Raw genomic sequence first — 15557 nt, forward strand, 5'->3', positions numbered from 1 at the left:
GACTCAGACTTGCTCCTTTTCTAGTCCAGAATTCCAGCTTAGGCCGCGGCAACCAGGCTTGTGGGCCCCTGGTTGCTCCCCTGTGACACTTCTTTCGCCCAGTATTTTTTATATATTCCCAAAAAATCCACGTTGATTTTCAGGGCATTTGGAGTTGCGCAGAATAGAGGACTCAGACTTGCTCCTTTTCCAGTCCAGAATTCCAGCTCACGGTATTCTCCCTTTTCAAATAAACCTTGCAAAATAAGAGAGAAAAGGCATAAGTAAGGTTCCACAAAGTATAATATCCGTCCATAAAGCGATAAATATCAACATGAAAGCATGATGCAAAATGGGCGTATCAATCATCATCGAGCTGTACATGTGCTAAACACAGAGGTGACGTCCGTTCGGTACTAGATCGGGATGGAGTTTGTGGAACGGATTGTGATCGGATCGCGAAGACGTTCGACTACATTAATCGCATTTATTAACGCTTCCCGCTTAGCGATCTACAAGGGTATGTGGATCCAATCTCCCCTCTCCTAGATGATCATCACCATGATAGGTCTTTCGTGTGCGTAGGAATTTTTTTGTTTCCCATGCTACGTTCCCTAACAAGAACTAGCTCCAGTTCATCAATGTAATGTAGGCATGTATTCCATATATAGGCATATGTGCTTATAATAAGAACTCGCATGACATCTTTTGTCATACCCTCCCGTGGCAGCGGGGTCCATAAGTAAACTAAGGGATATTATGGCCTCCTTTTAATAGAGAACCGACAAAAAGCATTAACACAGAGTGAACACATGAACTCCTCTAACTACGACAATAACTTGAAAGAATCCCAATTATTGTCACGTTGGGGTATGCGAATCATGACACGTAATAGGTGCATACAACTTGCAATATAGGATCCAAAACACTCTCATATTCATGAAAACATAATAGGTTCAAATCTGAAATCATGGCACTCGGGCCCTAGTGATAAGCATTAAACATAGCAAAGTCATAGCAACATCTATCTTAGAACACAATGGATACTAGGGATCAAGCCCTATCATAATAACTGGATTACATGACTAATCTCATCCAATCCCATCACCGTTCAACAAGCCTACAAAGTAATTACTCACTCCTGATGGTGAGCGTCATGATGTTGTTGATGGAGAAGGGTTGGTGATGACAACAGTCATGAATCCCCCTCTCCGGAGCCCCAAACAAACGACAAATCAGCCCTCCATACGAAAAACATGAGGTGCCGGCGGCTCTATCTCGTAGAACGTGATGGCAATTTCTCTTCTATTTTTTCTCTCGAAATAGGAATTTATGTTGGAAATATGCCCTAGAGGCAATAATAAATTGGTTATTATTATAGTTCTTTATTCATGATAATCGTTTATTATCCCTGCTGGAATTGTATTGATTGGAAACTCAAATACATGTGTGGATACATAGACAACACACTGTCCCTAGTGAGCCTCTAGTTGACTAGCTCATTGATCAAAGATGGTCAAGGTTTCCTGACCATAGACAAGCGTTGTCACTTGATAACGGTATCACATCAGTGGGAGAATGATGTGATGGACAAGACCCAAAAACTATGAACGTAGCATGTGATCGTGTCAGTTTATTGCTACTGTTTTCTGCATGTCAATGTATATGTTCCTATGACCATGAGATCATGCAACTCCCGTACACCGGAGGAATACCTTGTGGGTTATAAAACGTTGTAACGTAACTGGGTGGCTATAAAGGTGCTCTACAGGTATATCCACAGGTGTCTCTTCGGTTGGCATGGATCAAGACTGGGATTTGTCACTCCGTGTGACGGAGAGGTATCTCGGGGCCCACTTGGTAATACAACATCACAACAAGCCTTGCAAGCAATGTGACTAAGGAGTTAGTTACGGGATCTTGTATTACGGAACGAGTAAAGAGACTTGCCGGTAACGAGATTGAACTAGGTATGGAGATACCGACGATCGAATCTCGGGCAAGTAACATACCGAAGGACAAAGGGAACAACATACGGGATTAACTGAGTCCTTGACATAGAGGTTCAACCGATAGAGATCTTCATAGAATATGTCGGAGCCAATATGGACATCCAGGTCCCACTATTGGTTATTGACCGGAGAGTGTCTCAGGTCATGTCTGCATAGTTCTCGAGCCCGCAGGGTCTGCACACTTAAGGTTCAGTGACGTTCCGGTATAGTTGAGTTATATGTGTTGGTGACCTAAATTTTGTTCGAAGTCCCGGATGATATCCCGGACTTCACGAGGACTTCCGGAATGGTCCGGAAATGAAGACTGATATATAGGAAGTTGGTATTTGGATTCCGGAAGGTTTTCGGGCATTGCCGGCACTGTACCGGGAGTGACGAATGGGTTCCGGGGGGCCACTGGGTGGGCCCACCACACCCCCAAGGGGTCCACATGGGTTTATTGGATGCGCAATAAGGCTTAATGGGCTGGCAAGTCATCCAAGGAAAGCCCATGAGGAAAAAGGTGGAAATTCAAAAGAGGTGGGCAATTTAGGAAGGAGTCCTAATCCAAGTAGTATTGGACGAGGACTCCTCCCTCCTCCACTTCGGCCGAAGCCAAGAGGCTCTCCTTGAGGCTCAAGGCTAGCCCCTCCCTCCTCCTATATATACTAGAGGGTTTAGGGGTTTTGAGACACAACTTTGCCACGTGCAACCCTAAACCTCTACTTCGTAGTTCTTCCTCTAGATCGGATTTCTGCGGTGCTTAGGCGAAGCCCTGCAGGAATAGATCACCACCACCACCGGAGCGCCGTCACGCTGCCGGGGAACTTATCTACATGCCCGTCTCTCTTGCTGGATCAAGAAGGTGGAGATCATCATCGAGCTGTACGTGTGCGGAACGCGGAGGTGTCGTCCGTTCGGCACTTGATCGGGACGGATCGTGAGACGGTTCGTGGGACGGATCGTGAAGACGTACCACTACATCAACCGCGTTTGTTAACGCTTCCGCTTAGCTATCTACAAGGGTATGTGGATCCGATCTCCCTCTCGTAGATGATCATCACCATGATAGGTCTTCGTGTGCGTAGGAAAATTTTTGTTTCCCATGCTACGTTCCCCAACAATTTATAGGACTGGAAGTAGGGTCTACGGAGCCATGAAGTGGTCCCATGCCAACACGGCGCGCAGGAGGTGCGCGCGCCCTGTTGATTTGGCACCAACAGGTACCCCCGTCCAAAAAATCTTCAAAAAGTTTTCGTCCATTTCCAAGAACTTTTATTGCTGCACAAAAACAATACCATGGTAGTTCTGCTGAAAACAGCGTCAGTTCGGATTAGTTTCATTCAAATCATGCAAATTAGAGTTCAAAATAAGAGCAAAACTGTTTGGAAAAGTAGATATGTTGGAGACGTATCAATGGAGACGCTCAAGTGTCGCGCATGTTAAAGAATCACGTTGTTCGTGTGGTGTCATGAGATGAATGGTGATAAATATGGTCGTTTTTCTAGTTGTTCCATCGCCGATATGATCATTTTGGTTTTTTTTTCTTCATCTCCTACACCTAGCGTTGGTCCTATATGACTTTTCTATTTGCCGACGTGTTCTTATGTGTGTGACATGGTGTTGGTTGTGTGCATCCTAGATGTACAAGGCCGGGGTGTGTTCATTGTGTTTGTATCCTCTTGATGCTTCACTTTGAGTCAATAAAATTCACAATTTATCAAAACAAAATCATACTCACAAAAAACTATATAAGAGTAAAATATCTTACCAACCAACATATTTTCTATAGGCAAAGCTTTGCCTATATATTACTCCCTCCTTTTGTGTTTAGGGCACTCACAATGCAATGGCTTTTAACACATCATCCTAGGTGGCCAGAACAATTTTGCATTGCATTTTAGGTGTTGTATTTCAGTGATATTGCATTTAATCAATTTAGAGATCATGTGTGCATCTAAAAATTGTGGCCTATTTATGGAGAAACCAAACCAGAGAAACATAGTGAGAGATGTCACATTGGATCTAAGCATTAGACACACTGCATAGTAAAAAGAGGTATGAGACATAAATCCACTAACATACAATTCGTTGCTTTCTTTCTCCTAAGAGTAGTTTAGTAAACCCCAAGTATAAAGTTGAAGTAACCTAGAAATAAGTATTTTCCTCATTAGAGAACCAAATTTTGTCTAACCAGAAGGAGTTATCCCAGCAAAGAAGGCATGGGTATTTGCACACAAAACACAATATAAACTTGCCCCAACACTTGAATAAGGTTGTCAAGCTTCTTGTCCTGTTACTTGCGAGATTAAATCGAATGGTGTGGTAGGAATTGATAGATATGTAAATAAATAAAATGGTAGAATAATAATATTTCTGGTGATGTTTTCAGTGAAGGAAAATAGATCCCATGGCCATAGGTTTACCTGTAGCATCATTCCAAGCACACAGTTGGGATCAATTAAATTGCAATAATTGTATTTATGACTATGATCCTTCATTGTATAATCTCATATATGCATTATGTTTGCTATATGTAAAATGTTATCCAACTGCATCTATAACCAATACTCTACCCCAAGACTATTATCCAGCATGCATCTCGAAGTATTAAGTTTATGACAAATAAAGCATTTCAATAAGAACGATAACTACTGAAATCGTAAAACTATCATCTATCTGTGGTACAAAAATCAACATTTTATCCTTAGTGGCAACAATAAAATACATGTTTATTTCCTTTCAGTCAGTCGGATGATTCATCGCAAAATTGAACCCACTACTGTACCCCACTCCCTTTGATGAACTACCCATAAATTTTGGCTAAAGATAAAAAATAGATTGGAGAGAATACATAAATACTTAATTATACAACAAAAAAAACTTCAAAATATTCAATATATTTCAATGAACAATTTGATCATTAACTAACAATTCATCATACCCCAACAAACACACCATCAATTACATCATTTGGATCCCGATCATGTGAGGCATCTCATGAGAACTTTGTATTGCATCGAAAGGGAGAGAGAATGTCATCTAGCTACTGTTATGGACCCTAAAGTTCTAAAGTAACTACTCACACATGGTCTTGGAGGTGGCAAGGTAGATGAAGAAGCCTCTGATGGTTGATTCCCCCTCCAACATGGTGCTGGAACACGCATCCAGATTGAATCTCTTCGGATAGGATTTGTGGCGGCGAAAAAAATAAAGAAAAATTTTATGTAGTGTTTCACAATTTTTAGGATTAATATGTGAAAGAATGGAAGAAAGGCGATGCACAGGGGGGCCATGCTGCCTAGTGGCACAGGTCCACCCCTGACCGCGTGGGCCCCTAGATGGCCCTCCGATAGGTCCCAACACTTACTGGGATCTTCATGATCCAAAAAAGTATTAAATCCTTAATTTTTTAATCCTCCATATATAAGGATTTTTGAAAAGTAAAAGAGAGTTAGACAAGAAAAATTGACTATGGGCATTGAATTAATAACTTGGTCAAGAAAGATAATATAAAATGCTATAAAATAGTTAAAAGTGATATTATTATAGCATGAAACAATGAAAATTTATAAATATGTTTGAGACGTATTACTCTCTCTCTCTCCTCTAGACTAACCTTTTTTAATTATTGTGACATGTTAGCATTGTATTTGCCTTTAAAATGTCTCTAACAAAATTTGAAAAAAAAAATATTGCAAATACAAGGCCTCATACGGCCCTACTTTCCCAAAACTTCATGTATTTCTCATTAAATAGTCTTTGTTCAGCACATTGTGAGCTCAACGCATGCAACACCCAATCAATTAGAGCATGGTCCTCAAACTGGCTAAATAAAGTGAAACTTATGTGATTAAATGGAAAATCAAGGATGGCTTGGTGTATCTTTAACAAAGTTGTAAACCCAAAAGCAGGAAGTAATAGCGCATAAGTTTATCATGTTTTCATGGAAACTGGTAGGCCATCTGGAAAAGACCCAAACCCTACAAGATTTTCATAAGTATAGGTTGATGGTGCTAGCCATCTGATCTGATCTTGATTCCTACAGCTACAAGAAAATGCAGAGCATCGACTTAGAACATAAGAAAAATCTCAAACGATTTATTAGATCTAGATAACCCATATAAGTTCATAAAGTCTCACTAATTTTAATTTTAATTTTGTGATAATCATTATTTTTTAGTTAACTGGAATGGTTACTAAAATATATACTCCTTACAACTATTGTAAACTCAGATCAACTACATTCTCTTCATAATGAAAATCAAAGACATGATCTCTGTTTGTTGGTTCTGCCAACGACGACACTCGCAGTCGTTTTCTTCTTTGAGGCATCGTTCTTTAAGCACTTTTTCCATGGTCGGGTGTTTTTATCAGTCGTGGCTGAAGTTGATGGTTGTTGCAATATGTTGTAATTCGCTTTGACGGGACTTTTGGGTCATTTATTTTATTTTATTTTATTTTGCATTTTTTATGTTTGCGTGTTGGTGTTGATTGTGTGCATCGCAGAGGCTGGGTGTGTGCTTGTGATCATTGTGATGTCCTGATGCGATAAAAACATCCTCTATATTACTACCTCTTTGGTTGTTGCTACATGTTGTAGTTTGCTTCAACGGGACTTTTGGGTCATGTTTTTATTTTATTTTATTTTGTTATGTTTACATGGTGTTGATTGTGTGCATTGTAATTATATAGAGACCGGGTGTGTGCTTGTGATGCTTGTAATATCTTGATGCGATAATGATAAACATCCCCTATATTACTACATCTGTATCAAAATGTACAACATTTTTTGGTCTTGCGTAGGGCATGAAAAACGTCTTACAATTTGTTACGAAAGGAGTATTAAAAGAAGGTATAGCTATTTCCTCAAAAAGAAGGGTATAGCTACTGTGTAAATTTAGATCGGCTCCCCGGTCAATAAGAATGGGATCCAACTACTTGCCATCATACTTCCGTGCTAGCTTCTCTCCATGCATTTGTCCCCATGGTCGATGGACAAATGGTTTTCTGTCGACACAAACCGCAACAGGATGCCGATCCTGTGGTACGGCGCTGTACTGCACGAGCCCGAAGAAGTTGAAAAACTTTTGAGCGGCGAATGTACGCAGGTTTGAACGAGTTTGTCTTGTCCCCGAGAGAAATCTCCCGAGTTCCAACGAGGTCAGGTCAATGCCGTCGATACGCCGAACATATGCCTGCTGCTACGTACTGATCCCAGCACCGTACGTACCGCCCGGCCGGCCGGTCCGTCGTTATCCGTCGGCACCACCCCATGTCTCTCGGGCCAGAGCATGCATGCAAGGAATCAAATTTCCACTACGTGCTAACCTAGTACCAGGAGTGCCAATTTAAAACCAGCTAAGGATCCCACACCTAGTGCATCAAAAGCACTAGAATATTGCGCACACTAGATCTTGTTCCTGTGGCCGGGCATACATCGGAGATCATACATTCTTTTGAGGCCAAGCCTAGCTACTTCGACCGCCGTAACGCACAAGGAGGAGGGAATAATGTTGGCCCTGAACTGTACACGGCCGTACGAGCAGTGGCTAGCCTGCCAGTTTGCACTAGTTTTCTTTAAGCTTTTGGCGTGAACAAGGACCCCCCGTGTCCCCTCCCTGATGGTGGTGATCATGCCCTGCTGCTTATCTTAAGACATGTTGGACGTACTGTAAGAGTAGAAGCCAGTCCAGATAATTGGGAGGTAGGGTAGGTGCATGCATGGCCAGGGCCAGCCAGGTGCCCGGGTGCAGGTGGGCGTGGGAGTTTGGGGGGTGTTGGAACTTGGCCACGGGGCCGGCCATGCATCATGTACATATGTAGGCGTAGTAGTATATCATATGGCTAGGCTCGTCAAAGCTCTCGTGCGCCAGGGGGGCGCAGCTCAGTGGAAGATCTCGGCCGCGCGGCGCCAGCTTTGACCAGATGCCCGGTGTGTTCAAAGCCCAGGCCCCAGGCACACGCACGCACGCACGCACGAAAGGTGGCGCAGTACGTGTAACTCAGACGGAGCACGCACGGCATGCCGTCACCTGACCGGACTTGGCGAGACTCAACAATTTGTTGTGAACGTAACTAGTGGCGGTCAGTGTGTACATTTGCAGAATAAAAGCATCTACAGCGGCCCCTCAAACGTCCGTAGACGCGTCCGATCAATGATCGGACATATCCGTTTTGAGCCTCTATATTTTCATCTGTACAGAAGCATTTCTTATATATTTTTCTTGTATGTCCGGTCAGTTGTATCTGATTGATGAAGAAGAAGAGAGAGAAAAGAATGAATAAACAAAGAGAAAATGTGATCCATGATGGGGTTGCGTCCTAGATGACGGACTGACTGGGCGTAATCGGACAAGTTCGCGAGTCCTCATATCATCCTCATATTTGAGATGAATATGAGGGGTGTCGGTCAATTCAAACGTTTGAGATGGATATGAGGAATCCGATTGGGTTGATTTTTATGATCAATCAATGACCGGACGGTCTGTCCAAATGTTTGAGGCGGATACCAAGATTTGGTTGCAGATGTTTTTTTTTAATGTCCATTAGCATGCATGCAGGATATACATGAGCAAGTCGGAAGGGATCAAGGGAAGGTGTGCATGCAAGCAGTCAAAAAGGTCCATCCATCAAATCTGGAGGGAGAATATACATCCTTCTTCCCATGTCGACAGGGCTAGCTTTAGCTTCCATGCCGAAAGGGAATGCATGCATGGATCGTGCAACGCCGGACGAGCTAGGGAGGAAGAAAGCCGCATTGCTTTTCACGGTCGTTGCACTGTGCCACTTGGCTCAAGGCGTCGGGACGGGACACGTACGTCGACCCGCGCCGCTCGCCTTTTTCACGCGCGCCGGACTGGACGTCAGATCCAGGGGCCTCGTGCCCGTGGGGGCAGGCAGCACATGATCATGGATGATGCATCACCAATTATCCAACTTGACGTGCAACTTCAATGGATGATCCATTTCATTCGTCGTCGTTTTTTAGATCGGTGCGGACAGAAAAAGTCGGTCCAACGCGTCGATTCAAACGGATGCGCGTCCGCTTTTCGTTCGTCTGTCGATCCATTTTCGACCCTAATTTGAGCCTGATTTTGGTCGACGCTGACACAAAGCGGACACGAACTACGCACGTGTACTTCATCCCTTGGTCCGTTAGTCGGTGGCACATTGGTCGTTCTTCGCCCCTACCGACAGCGTCGACAGCTAGCCCTCGCCTCACCCGATCCCGTCGCCACCGTCGCCCAGTTCCGGCGCCTCCTCACGTATCTGCGCAGCGCCTACCCAGCCGTTGGCCGCATCGCCGCCGGGCCACGGCAGCTTCCTCGAACCCAATCCGCCGTCGTCGGTCAGCTTCGTCGTCCAGGCCCGCAAGTTGTTCGACAGTTTGCCTCAAGGTACAAATGGACTACGCTGACGAGTTCTTTTTCCATAATGTTCTGTGTGACTCCGACGATGAGGAGATGATGCTTGCCGTGTTGGTCCATGACCACCTTAATAGGCAGCGGCCGTTGTTCTGGGGCTCGATTCCGGGGCATGTTTGGACGTTGAATCGCAACCGATAGAGCGGTCATTTCCTTCTATGGAAGGACTACTTTGACACAAGCAATCCGTTGTTCAAACATCAGAAATTCCGGCATCGTTTCCGTATGGCTAGGCATATTTTCAACCAGATTCGAGAAGGGTTTGGTCGGATACGGTGACTACTTCGAGTGCAAAGAGGGTGCCATTGGAAAGATTGGCTTCTCATCTTATCAAAAATGCACTGCAGCTATCAGGATGCTTGCTTACGGAGTGCCCGATGATCTTATCGATGAGTACGTCTGTATGAGTGAGTCTATGTGCCTAGAGTCATTGTACATATTATGCAAGGTTGTGGCTGCAGTGTTTGACCCTGAGTACTTGAGACAGACGACTGCTACAGACATAACCCGCTTGTTGGCAACCAATGCCAGCCGGGGCTTCCCAGGGATGCTTGGCAGCATAGACTGCACGCACTGGGAGTGGAAGAACTGCCCTTCTGCTTGGCAAGGCCAGTACAAGGGTCATGTCAAGGCTTGCACTGTCATACTTACGGTTGTAGCCTCTTAAGATCTCTGGATCTGACACTCTTTCTTTGACATGGTCGGATCGCACAATGATATCAACGTGTTTCAACGATCGTTGGTGTTTGCAAGGCTTGCCAAAGGCAACAGCCCGTCGGTCAATGTTAACACCAACGGCCACAATTACAACAAAGAATACTATCTAGCTGACGGAATCTATCCACACTGAACCTTTATTGTGAAGACAATTTCCAACCCTGTCGGAGAGAAGAGGAAAAGATTTGCCCAGGAGCAAGAGAGTGCTAGGAAGGATGTCGAGCGTGCCTTTGGTATTTTGCAATCTTGATGGGGCATAGTTCGGTATCCTGCTAGAACTTAGAGCACCAAGAAGTTGTGAGAACTTATATCATGCACAATATGATCGTAGAGGATGAGCGTCCGGAACGTTTCCACAATCAAGGATTTGAGTTTGAGGGTGACAATGTGGTGCCTCGGCATGGCGGAGAAGCGGCATCGTTTGCACAGTTCATCCAATTTTATCATGAAATACGTGATTGGGAAACTCATATTCAGTTACAAGATGATTTGATTGAGCATATATGGGATCATGTTGACAACCAATAGATGTATTTTTTTAGACAATTTAATTTATATTGGGCTTGTAAACCTTTGCTATATTTTATTTCAATTATGAAACTATGCTATTTCATTTACTTTTGTAAAAAATGCAAAATGATTGTGTTTAAAAACCGACGGCTAGCCGACCATGCGGACAAATATGGGTCGGCACGTTGGACGCGTTGCCGACCCAAATCATAGACCGGACGGACACAGAACTAACAAACGACCCAAATGAACGAAAAACGAGTCCGTTTTAATCGATCGGTTGAAGTTGCTCTAACCAACATGACACCAAAACTACAGACATCGGGTAAAATGATAAACGAATGTCCTAAGACTCATCTAAATCTGACACACTGTACTAAATCAAGCAAGAAAATAAAAGAAAACGATCCACATGAATCTCCTTGGAAAATCAAATGATGTAGAAGCTAGATAAGACTTAGTTATTACTCATCTAAATGCGAACTAGACATACCCATAAAATAAAGCTGATTTACTGCCACACAGAAACTCAAAATAGTGTTTCTAATATCCAACCCGCAAACATAATTCTTACTTCCTCTATCCAGATTTAATGCCCTCGCTTGTATTTTAGATCATATTTTAATCATACATACGGCTCATAAATTACAAAATACATGCTACAAAACATATATTGGTTGATATGTATTTGAGTGAGGTTTACCGCAGCATAATTATTGCAACATATAATTTACATTTTATTTGTTAATTAATAGTTCAAACTTTAGTCTAAAATAAGAGGGTCCTAATAAACCTGAACGGTGGCACAACTCATTTTTGTGTTGTTGAGTCTAGGACTTGGCTGTATATTACTTCGAAAACCATACTTTGTTGTCCTTAATGTTGTCCTGGTTAGAGGGGCTCTCAACACGTCGGGCCCTCGCGGGCCAAGTGGAGGATCCCCTTTATCGGTTCAGGAGTGGGCCGTATTGGTCGGCCCATGACGCGCAAGTAGAAGGCTTCGGAGACTTGTCAGATACTCTAAGATGCTGGATTCGTCGAAGCCTCGATTTCGATTTCTTTATATGTATTTTGTAACCCTAGCCCCACCCCTTGCGGGTATCTATATAAACCGTGCGATCGGGGTCGTAGAGGACACGTTACAATCTCAGGGTAGCCATATGTATTTTGTACTCAATCCGATGCAATAAACACAAGCATGCCACAAGGTATTATCTTTTGGAGAGTCCGGAACCGAGTAAAACATTGTGTCTCTATTACTATCATACTCATACACTTAGCTCCGGATCACCCACCTCGAGATATGTCGGATTTAGCTCCGCCAAACTGTTTTTCTTTCTAAAATTAAAGTCGACTTTTCAGCACCTTCTTCTTCCGCTCGGTCAATTTATCCTCCTCCCCTGTCTTTGTGGTTATCTCACTCGTCCATGGTCTACAACACTACCGCCTCGCCTCCCCGACTTGACCACCCACAATGTCGGTCTTGCTATTGCCTCAAGCCATCAATCCCTCCCAACTCCCTAGAGGCGCATTTTTCTTCTCGAGTGCTAGTGTCGCACCCCGAACCTTACCCTGCACCATGAACACAAAACTCCACATTGCCTCTGCACGGTGTCCTCGCCATCTCAAACTCAATGCATGCTTGGCTCTTCCAACACAAACCGTTGATGCTGATGCTTTAGTCCATAGTCGCCCCGGCCGTCGTTGTTGCCCCTCTCATCGCCCCAGTCACCTCACCTAGATGCACTTTTAAAAGGGAAAAAAGTTGCCCGCCGTCCAGGAGGTGGTTGGTTAATCTTATCATGTACCTCCATTTCATATTTTCAAATTAAACTTGCCGTGGGAGTACTATCCAATTTTGAATGTAATTTGACGACATGGAATTTTGGGCACGAAGTCAATCGGGGTGACCCCTCCCTCCCTCCCTCCAGAGTCTCCCTTCTTGTCCATGACCATTGAATCCTCTGTTGACAAAACGTGAGACGGTCGATCGTATCACCGGATCACATGAAAACGCGAGCACTAGGACCCAATAAATCAGCCCAACATTGATGGATGATGGGTCGCCAGCTCGAGGAGCCCAGGTGTTGGACCCGGTTCCGGCAGCGGCAGGTACGTAGTACGTACGCACAAGCGTCGTGGTCGAGCGCGTGATCCTGTCGACCGGTCGCCACGCGCGCGATCCAACAGGAACAGCGACCGATCGCAACCGTGGCTCGATCCGTTGCGATCCCCGCTACCGGCCGCCGGCCGCGATCGATCTGCTCGGCGACTACTTGGGCATGCATGCATGCACGGCGCAACAAACAACCCACGGCGCCGATCGGCTCTACGTACAGCGATCGCTCACCGGCCGGCGGCCAAGCTGTAGTCGCTATGCTGCAGGATACTCTGGCCGGCCCCTTTCGTCGGGCCGGCGGCGTCGCCACCATGCATGACTGCCGCGGCGCCGACCGCCAGAGGGAAGGTGTCGGGAGGGCGTGCGTGGGGCCGTCCCCCGTTGGCCTGGCTGGAAATGGCACGTACGGCGCCGATCTGATCTGACGGTCCGGAAACCGTGCAGCCGAGCGATCTACCGCACGGACGTACGGGCGACGGCGACGGCGACGCGACCGCTCTGCTGCCGGCCGACGTACGGCTTTGGTCGAGCGGCGCTGGCGCACGCCGCCCTGCCGGCACTCGAACGGTTGCCATCCGCGGCGACGTGCCGGGCTCGGCCTGTCGACGACATGTCGCCGGCCAGCGACGTGCCGCCATTGCCGCCCTGCTCGCTCCACGCCACCACATGAATACGTACGTACGTACGGTCCCCGCCCGGACGACGACTCTACCACGTCGACGTCCCAGCTGGAGGAGTGCGATGGGCCGACGCGGACGGCACGGCCACGGCACGTACGGCCCCAGACGCCGCGCGGCCTGACGCGCCTTACGTACGTGCTGAGATCGACACATCTGATTTTCCTTTCAGGCGCAACACACACGTCGACGTACGGTACACATGCCACGTACAGTGTGTATGTAGTCACACCAACGTACATGCATGCATTGCACCGATGTACTGTGTCTCGTCTCGTCACGGCAACGTCGCTGTACCAGGCCGGCCGGCCAACGGAGACAAGAGAAACCAGCAGGCAGCAGTGCGTGGCCAGCTGCCGGCCGGTGTGTACGCGTTTGCATAAGACCTTTTAAAGATTACATTATGAATTATATACGAATGTATATAGACATATTTTAAAGTATGGATTCACTCATTTTACTCTGTATGTAATTTATAATGTAATTTCTAGAAGGTCTTATATTTAGGAACGAGAGAGTACTCCTAGTCGTTTAGTGTACGGGGAACGTGGGAGACGGCAGGAATAGACATGCATGCTGGTGAGGCTGTCGGCAGTCGGCTACCACCAGCAGCTTCTCCTCCTGTATCTGCAGTATGGATGGATAAGCAACATGGCGAATCGCATTAGTCTCAGATGGAACATACGCGACGATGCATGCATTTACTACAGGTGAGCAGGTTATCTGCCGAGATCAATGACTCAGCTAGGTATTTAGGAGGAGAACCGAGCATAATTCGGATGCTTAGGTTTCTCATAGTGGAACCTTCATCAAGGTTTAGGTCCTACACTTAACGATAGTGCACCCAAAGGAGAGTCTTTCGGCAATGTTCATTCAGTAGGAGAAGACGTTCACATCTTGTACGATGGTGTTTACGTTAATCTTAAATATTGTGTCGGTTCAGATTTTTAAAGGTATTCATAGGGGTAAGATATGGATGTATGTATTTACAAAGATGAGGGTACGTGTGCGTATGTAGGCATCTGCGTTTGTATCGTGTTAAAAAAAGTTGGACGGCCCAGCATGACCATACATTTAATTAGTATATGGACAGTTGTCTGTACTCTGAGGATCATATGGATCATCATTGTCTCAGGTTCACATTGAAAGGTAGGTGAGCCGTACATGCATCACAGCTTGAGACTAGACATGCAAACAAACAAGGGGAAGAGATAGGTCATACCAGGCTCCGGTCATAGTTTTCTCTTCTTTCTTTAGGATTTTGAACAGGAAGGTGAGAAACATGCATATAATATACTTTCCCTTATTTAAATACTCCCACCGTCCCAAAATAACTGTCTCAAGCTTAGTACAACTTTATATTAGAGCTAGTACAAAGTTGAGACACTTATTTTGGGACGGAGGGAGTATAAGCTTTTTAAGGATTTCCCTGTCAACTAATGAGTGAATTTACACTTTAAAATGTGTTTATATAGTCCGTGATGGAATCTCTAAAAAGATTTATATCTAAGAACAACGGAGGAAGTATTATCTTCTCATGAAGGCTGCAGCTTGCTTCGTTACTTGAGAATCATCCTTGATCCTTCCGTTTGCAAGTGCAACTTCAGTGAATCCTGACCCAGTCCCAACTCCGGCTTTCTAAAATTTATACAAGGCTGTTTGTTTTCTTCTTCTCATAACCCGAAGGCCCAGGTGCGCTGGCAGTTCATAAAGGAAAGAGTTTATCGAGTTTATAAGAAAAACCGGATCAAAAACCTCACAAACAACGGCACACAACACAAGACCAAGGCAAGACAAACAACTCTAGGGCCGCCGCCCCGGCATTCACCGCTAGTAAAACATGCATATATCTTGTCATGAAAGCTGCAGCTTCGGTACTCGAAAATAACCATATACCCTGATATCGGCCGCGGGCAATTATCGGTGTACAGTATCCTCTTTATGCAGCCATGATCTTGTTCCTTTCGGTAGATCAGTGGACACCCTTGACCCTTCACCAAGATCCTGTAACTTCTTCCCGTTGCTTATATTCGACAGTCTCAACTCTGTATAAAAATATGACCTGATTCAAGTGATAGTTGCTTCATTTCTACAAGTGACAGCAACGTTCATTACCTTCCAGATGTGTGCAACCACA

The sequence above is a fragment of the Hordeum vulgare genome, chromosome 2H (assembly GCF_904849725.1).
Source record: "Hordeum vulgare subsp. vulgare chromosome 2H, MorexV3_pseudomolecules_assembly, whole genome shotgun sequence".
NCBI lineage: Eukaryota > Viridiplantae > Streptophyta > Magnoliopsida > Poales > Poaceae > Hordeum > Hordeum vulgare.